Source organism: Mus musculus, chromosome 18 (assembly GCF_000001635.26).
Source record: "Mus musculus strain C57BL/6J chromosome 18, GRCm38.p6 C57BL/6J".
Taxonomy (NCBI): domain Eukaryota; kingdom Metazoa; phylum Chordata; class Mammalia; order Rodentia; family Muridae; genus Mus; species Mus musculus.
Genome location: NC_000084.6, coordinates 80,493,835 through 80,509,507, shown reverse-complemented (window position 1 = coordinate 80,509,507; position 15,673 = coordinate 80,493,835). Strand labels below are relative to the sequence as shown.

The 15,673-nt window shown below is 47.5% G+C and overlaps 1 long non-coding RNA gene across 6 annotated transcripts in view; it reads left to right on the top strand.

Moving 5' to 3' along the window:
- Positions 1-9,383, top strand: part of Gm30020 — a 28,030-nt gene extending 18,647 nt beyond the window's left edge. For 3 of the 6 annotated variants that reach the window (XR_877602.3, XR_877604.3, XR_386387.3), the window contains 3 exons: positions 7,107-7,205; positions 8,244-8,361; positions 8,838-9,383. This is a non-coding gene — a long non-coding RNA (predicted gene, 30020). The remainder of the gene's footprint in view (positions 1-7,106; positions 7,206-8,243; positions 8,362-8,837) is intronic. The other 3 variants (XR_001782538.2, XR_001782537.2, XR_877603.3) reach the window with 3 other exon arrangements.
- Positions 9,384-15,673: the final 6,290 nt, after the last annotated feature.

Below are 15,673 nucleotides of genomic sequence, written 5' to 3'. Positions count from 1 at the left end.
AATTCCTGATCTTTCCAGAACTTTTATCATGAATGGGTGTTGGATCTTGTCAAATGCTTTTTCTGCATCTAACGAGATGATCATGTGGTTTTTGTCTTTGAGTTTGTTTATATAATGGATTACATTGATGGATTTTCGTATATTAAACCATCCCTGCATCCCTGGAATAAAACCTACTTGGTCAGGATGGATGATTGCTTTAATGTGTTCTTGGATTCGGTTAGCGAGAATTTTATTAAGGATTTTTGCATCGATGTTCATAAGAGAAATTGGTCTGAAGTTCTCTATCTTTGTTGGATCTTTCTGTGGTTTAGGTATCAGAGTAATAGTGGCTTCATAAAATGAGTTGGGTAGAATACCTTCTACTTCTATCTTGTGAAAAAGTTTGTGCAGAACTGGAGTTAGATCTTCTTTGAAGGTCTGATAGAACTCTGCACTAAACCCGTCTGGTCCTGGGCTTTTTTTGGCTGGGAGACTATTAATAACTGCTTCTATTTCTTTAGGGGATATGGGACTGTTTAGAAGGTCAACTTGATCCTGATTCAACTTTGGTACCTGGTATCTGTCCAGAAATTTGTCCATTTCGTCCAGGTTTTCCAGTTTTGTTGAGTATAGCCTTTTGTAGAAGGATCTGATGGTGTTTTGGATTTCTTCAGGATCTGTTGTTATGTCTCCCTTTTCATTTCTGATTTTGTTAATTAGGATTTTGTCCCTGTGCCCTTTAGTGAGTGTAGCTAAGGGTTTATCTATCTTGTTGATTTTCTCAAAGAACCAACTCCTCGTTTGGTTAATTCTTTGAATAGTTCTTCTTGTTTCCACTTGGTTGATTTCACCCCTGAGTTTGATTATTTCCTGCCGTCTACTCCTCTTGGGTGAATTTGCTTCCTTTTTTTCTAGAGCTTTTAGATGTGTTGTCAAGCTGCTAGTATGTGCTCTCTCCCGTTTCTTCATGGAGGCACTCAGAGCTATGAGTTTCCCTCTTAGAAATGCTTTCATTGTGTCCCAAAGGTTTGGGTACGTTGTGGCTTCATTTTCATTAAACTCTAAAAAGTCTTTAATTTCTTTCTTTATTCCTTCCTTGACCAAGGTATCATTGAGAAGAGTGTTGTTCAGTTTCCATGTGAATGTTGGCTTTCTGTTATTTATTTTGTTATTGAAGATCAGCCTTAGTGCATGGTGATCTGATAGGATACATGGGACAATTTCAATATTTTTGAATCTGTTGAGGCCTGATTTGTGACCTATTATGTGGTCAATTTTGGAGAAGGTACCATGAGGTGCTGAGAAGAAGGTATATCCTTTTGTTTTAGGATAAAATGTTCTGTAGATATCTGTCAGATCCATTTGTTTCATCACTTCTGTTAGTTTCAGTGTGTCCCTGTTTAGTTTCTGTTTCCACGATCTGTCCATTGGTGAAAGTGGTGTGTTGAAGTCTCCCACTATTATTGTGTGAGGCGCAATGTGTGCTTTGAGCTTTACTAAAGTTTCTTTAGTGAATGTGGCTGCTCTTGTATTTGGAGCATAGATATTCAGAATTGAGAGTTCCTCTTGGAGGATTTTACCTTTGATGAGAATGAAGTGTCCCTCCTTGTCTTTTTTGATGACTTTGGGTTGGAAGTCAATCTTATCAGATATTAGGATGGCTACTCCTGCTTGTTTCTTCATACCATTTGCTTGGAAAATTGTTTTCCAGCCTTTCATTCTGAGGTAGTGTCTATCTTTTTCTCTGAGATGAGTTTCCTGTAAGCAGCAAAATGTTGGGTCTTGTTTGTGTAGCCAGTTTGTTAGTCTATGTCTTTTTATTGGCGAGTTGAGACCATTGATGTTAAGAGATATTAAGGAAAAGTAATTGTTGCTTCCTGTTATTTTAGTTGTTAAAGGTGGCATTCTGTTCTTGTGGCTGTCTTCTTTTAGGTTTGTTGAGGGATTACCTTCTTGTTTTTTCTAGGGCGTTGTTCCCGTTCTTGTATTGGTTTTTTTCTGCTATTATCCTTTGAAGGGCTGGATTCGTGGAGAGATAATGCGTGAATTTGGTTTTGTCGTGGAATACTTTGGTTTCTCCCTCTATGATAATTGAGAGTTTGGCTGGGTATAGTAGCCTGGGCTGCAGTTTGTGTTCTCTTAGTGTCTGTATAACATCTGTCCAGGCTCTTCTGGCTTTCATAGTCTCTGGTGAAAAATCTGGTGTAATTCTGATAGGCTTGCCTTTATATGTTACTTGACCTTTTTCCCTTACTGCTTTTAGTATTCTATCTTTATTTAGTGCATTTGATGTTCTGATTATTATGTGTCGGGAGGAATTTCTTTTCTGGTCCAGTCTATTTGGAGTTCTGTAGGCTTCTTGTATGTTCATATGCATCTCATTCTTTAGATTTGGGAAGTTTTCTTCAATAATTTTGTTGAAGATGTTTGCTGGACCTTTGAGTTGAAAATCTTCATTCTCATCCACTCCTATTATCCGTACGTTTGGTCTTCTTATTGTGTCCTGGATTTCCTGGATATTTTGAGTTAGGATCTTTTTGCATTTTCCATTTTCTTTGATTGTTGTGCCGATGTTCTCTATGGAATCTTCTGCACCTGAGATTCTCTCTTCCATCTCTTGTATTCTGTTGCTGATGCTCAAATCTATGGTTCCAGATTTCTTTCCTAGGGTTTCTATCTCTAGTGTTGCCTCGCTTTGAGTTTTCTTTATTGTGTCTACTTCCCTTTTTAGGTCTAGTATGGTTTTGTTCATTTCCATCACCTGTTTGTATGTTTTTTCCTCTTTTTCTGTAAGGACTTCTACCTGTTTGATTGTGTTTTCCTGTTTTTCTTTAAGGACTTGTAACTCTTTAGCAGTGTTCTCCTGTATTTCTTTAAGTGATTTATTAAAGTCCTTCTTGATGTCCTCTACCATCATCATGAGATATGCTTTTAAATCTAGGTCTAGGTTCTCAGGTGTGTTGGGGTTCCCTGGACTGGGCGAAGTGGGTGTGCTGGGTTCTGGTGATGGTGAGTGGTCTTGGTTCCTGTTAGTAAGATTCCTCCGTTTACCTTTCGCCATCTGGTAATCTCTGGAGTTAGTAGTTATAGTTGACTCTGTTTAGAGATTGTTCTTCTGGTGATTCTGTTACCGTCTATCAGCAGACCTGGGAGACAGATTCTCTCCTCTGAGTTTCAGTGCTCAGAGCACTCTCTGCTGGCAAGCTCTCTTACAGGGAAGGTGCGCAGATATCTTGTATTTGGGCCTCCTCCTGGCCGAAGAAGAAGGCCCAAAACAGGACCTTTCTCAGACACTGTGTTGCTTTGGCAGTTCCCAGGTGGTACAGACTCTCACCTAAGCAGACTAAATTCCTAAGTTCCTTGGAGTCCCGGGACCAAGATGGCGACCGCTGCTGCTGTGGCTTAGGCCGCCTCCCCAGCCGGGTGGGCACCTGTCCTCTGGTCCGGAAGGTGGCCGGCTGTCCCCGGCCCACACAGGGTGCTGCCTCAGCGCCTCTGTGCTTCTGCCTGTTCCAGAAGCTGTCAGGTTCTCTGGCGCACCCTCTCACCTGTTCAGACTAATTTCCTAAGTTCGGCGGGTCCCGGACCAAGATGGTGACCGCTGCTGCTGTGGCTTAGGTCGCCTCCCCAGCCGGGCGGGCACCTGTCCTCTGGTCCGGAAGGTGGCCGGCTGTCCCCGGCCCACACAGGGTGCTGCCTCAGCGCCTCTGTGCTTCTGCCTGTTCCAGAAGCTGTCAGGTTCTCTGGCGCACCCTCTCACCTGTTCAGACTAATTTCCTAAGTTCGGCGGGTCCTGGACCAAAGAGCGCCTCCTTCTAAAGCCACCTCCTTATCACCAAAGGGTTTTAAGGAGGAATCCCAAGAGGTCTGCATGTAAAACCAGAAGGCTATCCACCAATGGTATTTGTGAGCAGGAAGATCCTTTCTTGAGGCTCTTCAGTGTGGAACAAGCAGGATTCCTTGGCTCTATTGTACCCACAGCATCAGCACCATCTAAGCTGAAGCTCAGGTCTGGCACACACCCAAATCGCAGAACATTCATTGAGCAGTACCTCAGCGTCCCAGTGTAAGGTGTGAGGGCAGGCGCTGTAAGCCAACGGGAAATAGAGGAAGTTGTAGAAAGAGAGACAGTGTGGCTCAGCCTGTGGAGCTGAGTCAGAGACTCGGACTCCCTGCTCTACCTGTGGTTCACCCTTCACTTGGGAAAACTGGGAACTGTGTCAAGATGCAGTTGGTGTCTGCTTGCTGTTTGTGACACCTTGGGGGTGATTTTCACCCAGTAAACTCACTGGGTCTGAGAACAGTCAGTCACATGCAATGGATGGGTGCAGTGTGTGTGCGCGCGTGTACATGCCTGCAAGTGCATGTGAACTATTGTGCACGCGTGCTATGAGCAGCAAGCTCAGGGCATCAGAGCACCAGTTCCAGACCCAGGCCGTTCTGCGAGCAAACTTCCCTTTATAAGCCATGGGTAAAGCCTCTGGTTATGACCTTTCTCATCAGAGAACACTAAGTTCAGATCATTGGAAAAGAAGAAAGGTTTCCTTAAGTGTCTGTGACCTTAAAAACTAAACACAAAATCAAGAATCCTATTTTCTTAATAGGATGACCTGGAATGAGTTGAGTACAAACCACATCCCCTCATGGGTGCCCTACATGCTATGGGAAGCCCATGTTATCAGTTCTTGAAGGGGCTGGTGTCTACAGGGCATCGGATGCGGCATGCTGACCACTGGTCTGGTCTGATGGCTGTGGTGAGCGGGAGATGTGAGGCCTTTTGCCTCCCATCAGGCACGCTCCTTCGCTCTCAGGAAATGCTGCAGTGGCCAATGACTATTTTCACCCAAGATCTGACCCATTGAGAATCAAGGTCACTTAAAACATGTACCATTGTGGCTTTGGTGGTGGAAAGGCACCCAGCTGAAGACTGCATAGCCATAAGCCTCTCATGCTCGTTCCCACTAAATCACTTTTTCCTCTCCTTAGAAAAAAAATAGGGCAGGGACATTATCCAACCTCCGGAAAGCACGCGAAAAATAGAAGAAAGAAAAACTGGGTGTTATCCATGGAAATGTGGCTAATGTTGGCACTTTATATATGCCCTTCTGATTGTGTGAGCGTGATAATGATGATGATGTGTGTGTATGAGTGTGAATGTGTGTATGGTGAAGTCAGATCAGCCAGGGTCTGAAGAGACTTGGGTGAGACGGCTTCTCTCAAAATACTGGACTCCTGAGCATCACAAAGAGGAATAAGGGAACCTGTCTGTGAGATCCATGTAGATCCTACACACAGGTGCCTGCAACAGGGCCCAGCGCCTGGCAAGTGTTTAACAGTTGATTGTAGAGCCACTGTACACACCATATGGACGCTGGGTGTGCCCTTTTCACACAGCCCCATCACAACCCCATGGCAGTACAGCCTCTGACTGTGTGGGCATGCCTGGCATATGAATATGCACATTCTCATGTGGGCGTGAATGCACATATCCGTGTGTCCGTGTGCCATGTGGAGGTCAGAGGTCAACATCAGGCATCTGTTTTCAGTCAGTCTCCACCTTGATTTCTGAGGCAGTGCCTCCCACGGAACCCAGAGCTCACTGAGCTGGACTAGGGTGGTCAGCAAGCTCAGGGGAATCTATCTGACTCCATCGTTCAGTCCTGGAGTTACATATGTGCACCAGTCCTTGCTTTACATGTATTGCTGGGCATTTGGACTTAAGTCATTGTTATTTGGCAGAAAGTGACTTACCAACTTAGCTATCTCCCCAACCTGAAAACATGATTCCCATCCAAGGTGCTGTTTATCGTTGGAAGTCCATGCCGCTTCTGGTTATGATACTCTGGTGAAAGCCTCGTGTGTGTGAGGCCAGGTGAGAGTGTCCGCACTAGAGTATGCAGTTGCACTTGTGACCCCACCCACCCGAGGGGCATCCCTGGAGCACTTCCTCCCCGTTCTCGCTACCTGCCAGCTCCTGAGGTTAACAGGGCTGCACATTCAGAAGCAGAGGTAAACGTTAGGCAGCAAGTTGGAGACCAAGGGGAGAATGGAGGGAGAATGCTGCTCACTCTCCTTGTGGAGATGTCTCCTGGGTCTGCGCCTCTCTGGTTCTGGAGCCCCAGCCTCCTTTCCAGAAGTCTTCAGGGAGCCCTCCCTTCTCAGACAACAGTCCTAGCCCCATTGAGACATGAGTAGGGCATGACGTCATCCGCTGTTCCTCGGGAACTCACAGGGTACACGTGTACCCAAGTCAAACCACGGTGCAAAACTCTGTCTTCTGCCAGCTTTGCCTCATGCTTTCTGATACCTGGGGTTTTACCTATGGTGTCTCTCAATCGACTCAGCATTGTAAACTCCTTGTCCTTTTTAGACTCAGGAAAGGTATAAACCTTAACACAAATGGACAACCGCAGCGACATGTAGTGGCCCCCACCTAGCTGTAGCAGGAGAATCCTGCAGGTCCAGAGACAGCCAAGAGGGGGGTGGGCAGGTAATTTGGTGACCGTGCTTCATGAATACACTGAGGTCCTAGGGCATGCGACATGGGACATCACTACGCGTTATTCCTCTTCCCATGGCACAGTTACATCATAAAGGCTGCTGAACCATGGGGTGTCACCTTCATAGAGTTCAAGGGGACACCAGATATTGACAGAATTATATTATCTTGGAACTTGGTAGGAAGGTAAGGCTTCTATGTTCTAAGTTTCTGCTTAAGACTTTAAATCTTTTCTTTAAAAAAAAAGTAAACATTATGATATAAACTTCATAAAGCGTAAACTATCTAAAATAAAAAGTATGATAAGTTGCGCAAGAATTCATCACAAGAAACCCAGTTCTAAAAGTAGAAGCTAATATGGTCCAGTTGACCACAGCTCTCTCTAAGTGACCTGCTTTCTGCCAGCGTGACTGCCACACAATTGGACACCGCAGGATCAGTAGATGGAACCCAATGCCTTCATGCCTCTACCCAAGCACACAGCTCAGTTTACCAAGGACATAAACCCTACTACAGGGGAAGGAACTTCATACTGCATTTCAATAAGGCATGAGGAGCAGAGTAGGGAGAATTGTGGTTTCTTTAAAAACCCAGTTATGTGAATATGTTTTTGTTTTAATCCCAGGTACGACATAAAAGGCTGCTTCATAGCAGGTGACTATGATTTGCCTTGTGCTCCAGCAGGGATGTGGTTTTACCAGCTGCACATAGTTTCTTCAAGTGGGTGAGTATGTGAAATTTGGATTTCTGGGAACTTTTCAGAGGTTATAAATGCTTGAGCCATGAGAGGGGCCACATGCACCTTCCAAGGAGGCTGCTGCTCCCCCTGCTGCTGCTGCTCCCCCTGCTGCTGCTGCTGCTCCCCCTGCTGCTGCTGCTCCCCCTGCTGCTGATGCTCCTCCTGCTGCTGCTGCTGCTGCTCCCCCTGCTGCTGCTGCTCCCCCTGCTGCTGCTGCTGCTCCCCCTGCTGCTGCTGCTCCCCCTGCTGCTGCTGCTCCCCCTGCTGCTGCTGCTGCTCCCCCTGCTGCTGCTGCTCCCCCTGCCCCTGCTGCTCCCCCGCTGCTGCTCCCCCTGCTGCTGCTGCTCCCCTGCTGCTGCTGTTCCTCCTGTTGCTGCCCCCCCTGCTCCTCCTCCTGTTGCTGCTGCTCCCCCTGCTCCTCCTCCTGTTGCTGCTGCTCCCCCTGCTGCTGCTGGTTCCTGTTGCTGCGGTTTGTCAAGGGGTTGTGAGCAAAGAGATGAGAAGAAGAAATTAGCTATCCTGATGACAAAGATTGGACTTGTCCCAAGGAACTCAACACCCTAAATCAGCAGGAGATAGTCTACCCTTCTTCCTCTCCTACCTAGTGTTGAGGGTTTGGAAGGGGCTAGGGCGGGATAAAGTTTGGGTGGGTGGTAGGTATAAGATGGTAGGTGTAGGAACCCAATGGAGTAGCCCAAAAAAGTCACATCTGCAGAGCAGCCTTGGTAACAAATGTTAGGTCTCTTCAGATGTTGATATGGAACATCGACTCTTCCTGTGTTTAGAGCAGGTTTTCTTTCTATAAGAACTCAACTACATGCAGGTAGTATGTGCAATTACATACAGGTAGTATGTGCAATTACATGCAGGTAGTATGTTCAATCACCTGTATGTGTTCCTTCTTGCTCCTCTCATCCTTCAACCAACCAGTCACGTAACAACTACAGAAGACCATGGGTCTGGCAAATGAAAAATAGAAAATTAAAATAAAAAGTCACTTGTCCTCAAACCGTTTGTTGTTAGCAGGTAGACAAGAGTGTTAGGAGGCAGATTAGAGGGACATACCTCTTTCTGGATCACTGGGAGCATACATTGTCAGAGAGCACTGTTAAACATGGTTGGAGCACGGCTCATGTCAACGGTAAGTCTATTTGTAAATGCCTTCTTAATGCTTTTTGTGAATGATGAAACTGTTCTATCGGCTGGTTTTGTGTGTCAACTTGACACAAGCTAGAATCATCTTAGAGAAAGGAGTCTCCCTTGAGGGAAATGCCTCCACGAGATCCAGCTGTGGGGCATTTTCTCAATTAGTAATCAAGGGTGGGAGGGCCCATTGTGGGGTAGTGCTATCTCTGGGCTAGTAGTCCTGGGTTCTATAAGAAAGCAAGCTGAGCAAGCCAGGGGAAGCAATCCAGTAAGTAACATCCCTCTATGGCCTCTGCATCAGCTCCTGTCTCCAGGTTCCAGACCTGCTTGAGTTCCAGTCTTGACTTCCTCCAATGATAGGTTAGGATATGAACATGTAAGCCAAATAAACACTTTCCTCCACAACGTTCTCTTTTGTTGTGGTGGTTCATTGTATCAGTAGAAACCCTGACTGAGCTGATTCCTTGACAGGCCTTTCCCTTATACCTGGCAGCCACCAGCAGGGAGCCATGAGCAAGCGCACCCTATATTGACTACCAGCCAAATTGCCCTCGTGACACCCAGGCTGCTGTGGACACTCTAGAGTCACTTTGGGGTCACTTCTGCAGCTGCAGAAGACCACCACTCCCTCTGCTGAAGACACACTTCAGACAGAGTAGCCTTGGAAACAGCATTCAAAGCAAGATGGGCCTCAGAAAAGTCTAAATGGCCATTTCACCCTGGCCAGAGGAGGGGCCCTTTCCCTAGTGACCCAGCAAAGGCCTCTGACTGGTGCAAACACAGTCCTTCATTTGCATGAGGGATTGCATGTGCCATGGTTGGCACCAACGCCTTGCCACACCCTCTTCTGGCTCTATAAGCAGGCCATTCACTCTTGTAGCCGGCCAGGAAACACTCTCTTTTGCATACCCTGATGTACAATTTTAGGCCTAATAAAAGGTTTGTCTAGGGGGCTGGAGAGATGGCTCAGCAGTTAAGAGTGCCGACTGCTCTTCTGAAGGTCGTGGGTTCAAATCCCAGCAACCAAATGATGGCTCACAACCATCTATAATGAGATCTGATGCCCTTTTTTGGAGTGTCTGAAGACAGCTACGGTGTACTTACATATAATAAATAAATAAATCTTTAAAAAATGGTTTGTCTAGAGTGATCTTTCCTCCACTTCCTTTGGCCTTTATCATTTATAACAAGCTGAACCAGGAACACAGCAGCCTAACAGCAGCAGGGCTGAGGTGACAGTGGCCTCCACCCGGGTTCAGCAGCAGTAGCAACAGGAAGAAACAGGATGAGGGCGGATAAGGAGCTCTGGAAAGTGGCTGGGGCAGAAACGGTGAAAGCGGAGGTCACAGAGCCACACAGAGCTGTGAGGAGCTCCAGGGAAGAGACACCAGGCCTCAGTCACTCTGAGTGGCCAAGAGTGTGAGTGAGGCTTGCCAAGGGCTGAGAATCCAAATACTCCAACCCTGACAGTGGTAACCCTGGCTGTGTCCGAGCTGGGCATCCCAATGCCTGATATGTGGACAGAGACAAACATCTGATAAGAGCCTCTTAAGGAAGGTGTTTATCTGGGGGCAGGCATTCAAGGGTAGAGTCTATCGTGATAGGGACAGTGTGGTGGTGGGTCCATGTGGCAGCTGGTCACATTATGTCTAAGCACAGAGCAACTGAACTCACGTCCCTCATTGTGTTCAGTTCAGGCTACCATCCCACAGTCTGGTGCCTCCCACAGTGAAAGGAAGTCTTCCCATCTCAACTAAGCTAATCTACATAATCCCTCCCAGGGATGCTTGAGGCTTGTTTCTTACAGGATTCCAGAGCCCATCAAGTTGACAATCAATGAAAAAATAAGGGTGATGGTTATGAATGATGCCGAGGTCAATATCAGACACACTCTTCAATCTTCCCTTCTCAATGACCATTATGATAAAAAAAAAACAAAACAAAACAAAGCAAACCACAGTCTGCTCTGCTGAGGAAACTGAATCTGAAGAACAGGCTGGCTGGGCATCTGGACCACAGGCCGGGGAGACAACTTCTCAGTGTCCTTGTGAAGAAGGAACTCTACCAAGAGAAGGGTGACTGCGAGCCTGGCGTTCGCCTTATGCCACTCCAGGGCCAACAAGTGGCAGGGAGGAGTCGTGGAGGGATGAACAGAGAAGTGACAGCGGTGATTATTCCCTGGAGGAATGGTGGATCCCCAGGGAATGGGGGCTGTAAGCCCACAGGCAGCTTGTGTTTCAGGTTTAGCACGTTGGGATTCTCAGCCCTTGGGAGGTGGGTCCCCAGGACATAGGTAGGATCCCTAGGGAATCTTGAAAGAATGGGAATATCCCAAGGAAATAGGTGGGGCCCCAGGAAACAGGTGCATTCTTGAGAAAGTTATGAGCCCCAAGGTATAGGAAGATGCCCCGCAGCCGCAGCCTTTGTTCCACAGACAGCTGGTGATCACTATAGTGCTCTCTCTCTCTCTCTCTCTCTCTCTCTCTCTCTCTCTCCTCTTCCCTCTTCTTCCCCATCTCTCTCTCACACACATATACATACATATGCACACATACACACATACCACATACATACATATACACACATACATACATACATACACACATACATACATACACATACCACATACATACATATACACACACATACATACACATACCACATACATACATATACACACACATACACACACCACACATGCATACATATACACACATACACACATACATACACATACCACATACATACATATACACACACATACACACACATACACACACCACACATACATGCATACACACACCACACATGCATACATATATACACATACATGCATACATACATACATACACACACATACATATACACACATACATATACACACATATACACATCACACACACACACACCCAGAGATGTCAGCTCTCAGCATTCTCGTTTGCAGATGTCAAGGGGAAGGAGGATGTGCCCACAGTGTAGGGTCAGGGTTAACATTTCCAGTGTTGTATAAAATGATGATCACTAAACCTACCATTTTGTGATTAGACAAGGTTGTTTTCTTTTCTGCCACCCAATTTAAATATTCTAAGCCAAATAAACATCATAGTCAGGAAGAGAGTAGCCAGATGAAGAGGCTGATTTTTACTAAAAAGTTATTTAAGGGAAATAAAAGTATCTTTTGCGACTCCCCCATATGCAGCAGCTAATTCTTTTTAATTCAAAGATACACGCAACTGGGACATCTGCGTGGCAGCACGAATTCCCAGGCCAGGAGCAAAAGCTGCTTGCAAGGTTCTCATCTGTAAAATGAGCCCTGGTAGGGTTGGAGCCAGCTACAGAGCCTGGGTTCCTCCCTGGCCTGCGGTGCCAGGACTCTTGCCCGGGTAGTCCTGCCTGGTCCATGCCTACTAACATCTCACAGACACCAGGACCATGGGCTCCTCCACCCAGTACCTCCTTAACCCTAAGACCTCCCAGCGCTGGATGACAGAGGGCGTGGTGAGAAGGATGGACCCTAATCCTCTCCCCCAACCCCTCTCTTCAGCCACCCTGGAGTTCATCTCAATCTTGTCAGAACCCCTAGAGTTCCCAGCATTAACCACAGCCAAGCCCCTCCACATCCCCAGGGTCCCCACCCCCATGCTGACTTCTACATACCCCTCCCCTCACAGGCTGCCCTATTCCTGTATTCTTTAAGGAACTGAGTTATCCAATACATGCCTTCCTGGGTACCCACAGCATACCATGTTGCTATATTTCCCCTTTTATTGGGGTACAAGTGCCCTTACTACCCCAAAACTAAACAGACTAGTTGATGATGACAGCCTTCAAAAGACAGCAATCTCTTGACTCTAATCCCAGGCCAAATCCCACTCAAAGGTTGGGCCCTGAGAGAATGAGGCTGGCGAACCTTTGGCTCTCCCTCTAAGTGCTCACCGCCTTCAGAAATGGCCTCTCCTCTGAAGAGTGAGAAGGCGACCTCATGAAGGGAAGAGAACAGCTAGAGAAACCACTGTGCCCTAAAGCCATTGCCCGTGTGACCACTTCCTCTCCAGGAAAGGACAGAGGACTTCCTGAGCCTCCTGTGGTGTCAGGGTCAGAAGACAGAGCCACACACACAGGGCTCTGTTTACCATTCCCTCCCATAGCAGGGACATGTCCTCACTGCCCAGCAGACTTGAATCCGGGCAACCAAGCATCTCTTTCTGCCTAACAGCAAGTTTGGACTGCTCCACTGCTCGTGGCTTCTAAAGCTAAGATTGTCTCTAGGCTCATCCTGTAAGGCATGCAGCAATCAGCTTACAAGCACCAACACGGACCCTGGTAGTTCCAAGGGGCAAGCTCACAGCCCAAAAGGCCAGGTTGGTTAGTTCTGCTGCATGCAGAGACCCGAGCTGTGCATGGTTTAAAATGTGGCACCGAGGCAGCCATTACAGCCCCTCACCACCTCAGCAATCACCTCTATGTCTTCCTGTGATCGGCTGAGCTTCAACAGTTTTACTCCCTGTTGGGGACTGGACACTGGACAGTGTCCCCAGGCACTTCTGACCTACAAAAGCAATGGCAGCCTGTGCTCTTAAGGAAGCTGACTCTGTCCCCTGTCCCTAAGCACTGGTAGAGACTCAGAAGTGCTTCCCACAGGGTGGTGTCCACTCAATCCTGCAGAGTCTCTGTTTTCAATGGGCTGGGGATGTAGGTACCTCTGTTGGTGTTCTGAAATGCAAAAGACTGAGGTTAAAGCGCCACTCAGGGTGCTGATGTGGACAAGGGTGACCATGATGGGGGTTCATCATTCCCCTTCAGGAACAGAATACCAAGCAGCTGTTGGAGGCTTGTCCCAAACTTGTGCCGCCCCGTAAGAGAGAGCCGCCAGGCCACAGTCTCCAGCCAGCAGGAGCTGAGACAGTGAGACTTCATCAGGTCAAGAGGCAGCTCTCGGGAGCTGGCGCAGAACTCCAGAGACATCTTTGGGAAGGGGGCTGCCTCCTGGATATGAATTTGAACAGTGTGGTCCAGACTCCTAAGGCAGGGCCCTCCAGAAACAGAATGTTCACAGGCCAGCAGAAGCTCCAGTCCACGCCAGCCCTGGAGCCGCCCACTGTCAGCCGCACTTTCTTTTCCTGTGGCAATCGGGATGGTGAAGACAAGTCGTCTCTAGAGAAAACCTCAGACTTCTGTTTTCAAATTGGAAACAGCATTACTGGCTCTAATTTTCTGTGAAATTAACCGACACTCTCGCTCTCCTCCAGCGCTCGGGCTGCCATCCTGTGGGCGAGAGCGGAACAGGAGCCCGAGAGCGGGTTTCCACTGCTGGAGGAGGCTCATGTTCTGGAAAGGCTCTGAGCACCCATGGGAGGAGCTGCCGTCCTCCTGGGCCCTGTGGGTTGAGCCTGGGCAGAGGGGCCACCTCTTCTGAAAACAGGGGAAAGAGGGTCTCTCACACGGTGGTGGGGTGGTCTCAGATCGACGCCCAGCAGAACCCCAGGGGAGGGCTTCCTAAATGACCTTACAGCGTCCAAGTGGACCAGCGTCTATGTCAGACCTGCAGAAGCAGTGAGATAGACCCAGGCTCTCAGCCAACTGGTGCCCCAGTGACCCCAGTCCTTAGAGCAGCGATTCTCAACCTTCCTACGGCTGCAACCCTTTAGTACACAGTTCCTGTGTTGTGTTGACCCCGACCATAGCATTATTTCATTGCTACTTCATAATAGTTTTGTTGCTGTTATGAAAGGCAATATGTATTATATGCAGAGTATTTGATGGGACCTCCCCCAAAGGGGTCGTGACCCATAGGTTGAGAACCACTGCTTTAACAGCTTCAAAATTCTTGGGGGGCGGGGGGGGGAGGGTCTCTCATAGGGTTTAGGGAAAAACAACAACCACAACAACGAAATGCTGTTCAGGAGGGGCAGGCGGGTGTCTCCCCAAGGTGTGAATAACGCCCCTCGCCACATGCGAGGTTTTACTATGAACAGAGAGGGCTCTGCTGATCTCTGTCCCTGCCTGGCATCCATACAAAGGCAAACTTTGTCACTGTCAAGGGGACTTTGGCTTTAAAGCTTGGGTTTTGATTGTTTGAGGAACGCATCAGAATATAACCCTGGCTGGCCTAGAACCCAGGGCAATTTTCCTGCCCCTCTCCCAATCTCTGAGTTCCCAGGCATGAGCCGCCAAGCCCACGGCTTAAACTTATTTTTATAAACCCTTTAACATCTCAGTTAAAATGCTTTTAAAGTACTGTTTCTTGAGAAGTTTTTTGTGCAGAATTTTTTTTATCATTTATTAAATGATTTAATAAGAAAGTGAGTCCATTGCTCTGTCTGGTCAGGCTCTGCTCCCCCCCCCCTCCCCAATAGAACATGCAGTGTGGTAGAAGCTGAGAGATTTTCTAAACTTCTGCTTATCAGACAGTCTGTGGAACAAGCAGAGCTCATGGACAATCTCTCTGCCTCATTCCCTACCCACCAGGGTTTTGTCATTTGAAAAATATCCAGAGACAGAGACCTCCAGAGACAGCGCTGGAGGTGCTTTGCCCTTGTAAAGTTAAGGCAAGGGGATTACTGAGAGATCAAGACAAACCTGAGTTATACAGTAAGTTTCAGGCTAGCCTGGGCTACAGAATGAGACTCTGTCTCCACTATAAATAAATAAATCCTTCTCACCACTGATAGGATATTCAGGTAATTTGTGGAGTTTGGCCCACTGGCCTGTGAGCTTCTCCTCTGAGCTTCATGCTGGAAAGCTGTCATGACTGTAGATGTTGTGGGTCAGAACACGGCTTTGGTGGGATAAGGAGACAGGCTACCCCCTTCAAATGCAAGCCACTCACTGACTTTATCTCCAAGTTCCCACACAGTGTCCACCTCTTTCCAGAAGTGTATAGGGAAGGCCTAGGAGACGGCATATATCAGTGCAAAATGGACAGCCAAGGGAAGGGTCAAGAGGATTGACAGAAGAGAGAGGAGAGCCAAGATGATGGTGAATTATGGTTGTTTAAAGTCATGAAGGGAGAGAAAACCATGAACAGATTAACAAAGAATGAAGCTAAGAACCATCAAAAAGAGGCCATGCTGGAAGCTTCTCTCCACACTTCCCTCCCACAAAAAAGTGTCACTTGCTACAGCTGCTGTTATGACCATAGCAACAGCTCCTGATGCTAATGATGATAAAGGAGGAGGAGGAAGAGGAAGAGGAGGAGAAAGAAGAGGAGGAAGAGGAGGAGGAGGGGAAGAAGAGGAGGAAGAAGAGGAGGGGAGGAAGAGGAGGAGGGGAGGAAGAGGAAGAAGAGGAGGAGGAAGAGGAGGGGG